This window comes from Akebia trifoliata, chromosome 14, assembly GCF_017979445.1.
Source record: "Akebia trifoliata isolate Shusen 1 chromosome 14, ASM1797944v1, whole genome shotgun sequence".
NCBI lineage: Eukaryota > Viridiplantae > Streptophyta > Magnoliopsida > Ranunculales > Lardizabalaceae > Akebia > Akebia trifoliata.
Window position 1 is genome coordinate 34,469,591 of NC_141388.1, and position 4,512 is coordinate 34,474,102.

General features: G+C 34.2%; 1 long non-coding RNA gene across 1 annotated transcript; it reads left to right on the forward strand.

Annotated features, from left to right (window-relative positions):
* Nucleotides 1–3,615: 3,615 nt before the first annotated feature.
* On the forward strand, nucleotides 3,616–4,015 carry LOC147386925 (uncharacterized). Its single transcript, XR_015172186.1, has 3 exons — nucleotides 3,616–3,650; nucleotides 3,733–3,840; nucleotides 3,915–4,015. It is a non-coding gene; the product is annotated as an uncharacterized LOC147386925 (long non-coding RNA).
* Nucleotides 4,016–4,512: the final 497 nt, after the last annotated feature.

Genomic DNA, 4,512 nt, shown 5'->3' on the forward strand with positions numbered 1-4,512 from the left:
TTCCACCATCGTTATGTATGCGGAAAGAATTTATGATGTTAACATTATTGATTCCTAGAAAAACTAGTCCAAGACATGACATTGAAGTCTACTTGCAACCATTGATCGCAGAGTTGAATGAGTTATAGTCGACTGGAATTGAAACGTATGATTGTATCACTAAGAGTATGTTTACCATGAAAACAATTTTGCTATGGGCTATACATGATTTTCCAGCGTATAGTCATATGTCGGGTTGTAGGACCGCAGGTAAGTTTGGATGTTCTGTTTGTAGTGAAGCGACTGAATCAGTCTGGTTAAAACATGGAGGGAAGTTTGATTACATGGGACACAGAAAATTCTTAACCGATCCAACACATCGTTTTAGAAGTCAAAAATCACAGTTTAATGGAATGGAGGAACATAGGAAGCCGAGTCGTCGTTTGAGTGGTATCGAATTATTAAACAAAATGGAAACTATTCTGACCGAATTTGGAAAAGTCCCTTACAAGAAGAGGAAGAGATCTACAAATGATGAAACTCCGTGGTCAAAAAAGTCAATATTCTTTGACTTACCATATTGGAAAGAACTTCATATTCGCCATAATATAGATGTGATGCATGTTGAAAAGAATGTGACAGAAAACCTCTTTACAACAATAATAAAGACTAATGATAAGACTAAGGATGGTTGTAAAGCCTGGTTAAATTTGAAAGAAATGAAGATAAAGAAAAATTTATGGCCGGTGAACATCAATGGCAAAGAAGGTTTCTACAACACCTTCTTAATACTCTGCAACTCCATACGATTGACTTTTTTTTAGCACAAGATGTTGAAAAATAATGATAATTGTAGAATAGCAACACGTAATGGTTTCTGCTTCTGTGTTTTGAATGCATGCATTAACAACACCGGAAGTAGTTGTTGCATAAGGATGTGATAATCATGTGACTTTAGATTTTTCAACTGAAGCTCTTGTAAATTCACATTGTGTTTCCAATTTGAACTATACTCCGCAGGAACTTTCAAATTGTACAGAGTTTTGTAGATTAAATATTTTTCCTGATGGGACAATTCGTACAAAGCTTTGGGTAATTCCTCTTTGCCATTGATGTTCACCGGCCAAAAATACTTATACTTTGTTTCTATGATACACGTTGTTGTGCACTTAGCAGAGGAAGCTCTAATGTGTGGACCTGTCAGATACCGATGGATGTATCCTTTTGAACTGTAATTCGATAATATAATTTATGATTTATTTTAATTAATTTATTTTAAAAAAATACTTCCTGATATGTGACACATGTATCAGGATGATGAGGAGTTTTAAACGGTATGTTGTTAATCATACATATCCAGAAGGCTCTATTTCAGAATGTTATCTCCTAGAAGAAGCAATGATGTATTCTATGCATTATATGCCGAAAAGTATAAGTATTTTAGGAAGTCATAAGAAAGGACGTGGAAGATTCATGGACGATGATAGTGAGCGTGCCTATCCTATCGATAAAAATGGAAAGTCATATGTTCTTACTAATGTGCAATACCAACAAGCCCGCAAGTGGGTACTCTTACAATCTAATGAAAATCTAAAATGGGAAAAGTAAGTAAAATTCATACTTGATTATCATATTTAATTTAGGCTTTTATAATGAACTTACAATATTTTTAATAGGAGGTACCAAGAATACTTTCAAACACACAATCTTCAAGGACACACACGAGTAAGAAATCGTAAGGCCAATCCACGATCAGAGCCTCCACTACCTTATGTCCCTTGGGTTAGAGAACAATTAATGAAGCTCATCCATCGATTACAAAGAGCCTTGCAAACGGTCCATACTTTGATGCCATTTCATGTAACGCATTTGCCATAAATGGTTATGTTTTCCACACAATGAAATATGAAATGAACTTGATAACACAAAATTCAGGGGTCTCAATGAAGGCTATGACCAGTTTTAAGTCAAGTGCTAGGGATATGAATATGGTGGACCAAGAAGTTACTTATTACGGTGTCATTAAAAAAATAATTGAATTGAATTATGTTGACTTCACGGAGACTGTATTTTATTGTGATTGGATACGTATCAAAGTCTCAAATGGTTATGTCGTTGATCCAGAAACAAATTTGAGATATGTTAATTTAGGGACATTAATGAAGAATTCAAGAGAAGATGATGAACCTTTTATTCTTACAGATGATTGGCACTTCGTATTAGAAGCTCCAAAGAGATTGAATCGAGATGTAGATGCTTTTGAGGATTCATATTCTTTTGCTGCAAATATGGTTGCAAATACCTTGACCTCAGCCCTTCAAGAAGATATTATAGAAGATGATGAAAATTAGAATATCAATAACATCTACCATATATACCATGTTTCCACATTGATGTAAGTTGCTAATATTTCTGTTGCATGTTTATTTATAATATTTAATATTTTTAATGTTCTAATAAATTATTTGTATGTTATAATTTGAATGCAGGCAATATGTCACAGCATGGGTCTCGTGATCCAAAATCTGATGCATCCAAGCTACATGATTCATTGCATGACCATTTAACTTCTCGACCTGAATTATCGGGACATAGGTCTACATCTCCGCAATCAATAGATGCACCATCTTCTTCGACACTAACCATAGATCACGTTTCTTCTTCATCTTCTTGTCCACAACATCGTTTGAGCTTCAATAGAAATGGACAATCCATTAGTGAGAATTTAGTTACTTTAGCTACACTTATAGGTTGTTTTGTTATGACGAATGTATCACCTCTATACCTTTCTTAGAATAGAGTACCTACCCATATACTTGATCTCATTTGGCATTTGATCCAGTTAATTATTATTTATTTTATAATATTTAATTTTTTTTGTGCTCTAATAAATTATTTGTATGTTACAATTTGAATGTAGGCAATATGTCACAGAATGGGTTTCGTGATCCAAACTCTGATGCTTCCGAGTTACATGATTCATTGCATGACCGTTTAGCTTCTCAACCTAAATTATCGGGACATAGACCTACATCTTCCCAATCGATAGATGCACCATCTTCTTCGATACTAACTACAAATCGCGCTTCTTCTTCATCTTCTTGTCCACGACGTTATTTGAGCTTCAATGGGCATAGACAATGCATCGGTGAGAATTCAGTTGCATTAGCTACACTTGTAGGTCGTTTTGCTATGGTGAATGTATCACCTCTATACCCTTCTTGGAATAGAGTACCTACCCATATACTTGATCTCATCTGGCATTTGATCCAGGTAATTATTATTTATTTATAATATTTTTATTAATGTTGACTTCTATTTACTATATCTTTATTGTTTAATTTGATCAATTTGTTTATTTTCTTAAATAGGATCACTTTGAAATCACCGATGATCATCGGGATTTCTGTTTGTAGAAAGCTGGTAATGCTTGGAGGAATTGGAAGTACCGACTAGGAAAGAAATATCGTACATCTGGTACTACAAATGCTCAGTACAAGATGAATAAACCTAAAAGATGGGTAAAGCAAGAGGATTGGGAGATGTTTGTCGACTTAAAGTCTACACCCGAGGAAAAGAAAAAGAGCTTGAAGTATATGAATCTACGTGGCAAAATGAAAGCCCCACACAATACTAGTAGAAAGGGTATAGCGAATAGGGCTGAGGAGTTGGTAAGTCTTACATTATAATTAAATGTGGGCAGATACTTGATTATTTTTTATAGATATATCATATATGATTTCTATTTTATAGAGAAAAACGAGATCAGATGGTAGCCAGCCGAGCAGAACAGAGTTGTACATCTCTAGTCACACTGGGCTTGGTGGTACTGTTTTGACACCCGAATTGAGCAATACCATTGTGAGTGGTCAGGAATTTATTTTATTTTTTTATTAAACAAAAGATTAATTTATAATAAGTTTTTTATTTTACAGTTTTTAATTAAGGAATTGATTAGTTTGGATCCCACATTTGGAATAAACGATTTAGATAATAATACAGTTGCAAAGGTATATTCATGTTATTTCGTTCATTTTTTTTTTTTACATACATGATTTTATTCTAATAAGATTAACATTTATTTCATAGGTATGTGGGAAAGATAGAAAAGGGCGAGTGAGAGGCTTGGGTGGGGGAATATCAAAAACAGCTATGCAGTACATGGTTCCAAAACAAATTGAGATACAAAAATGGGAAGGTCATGTATTCAATATGAGTCAGCAACTTCAGAATTTGACAGAGAAATTAAACTCAGTGCTGCAGTCATCTACCAAGTCCTCTTCACAATATGACGTTGGAAGCTCTTTTGAGGTATTGATGTACATTTTGTTAAAATTATATTTTTTTAATTATCTTGTATAGAATATTAATACTCTTAATTGTTTGTAGGGGATAACATTATCACACTATCCCGCCCCACGTGGTCAGAGGTGCAATTTGTGCAACCTCCATTTGACTAAGATCTATGCCCATGGGATACTTGTTCGTGTAGAGGTATTGTCCCTGGATTACTATCATGTCCTTATTGATGAG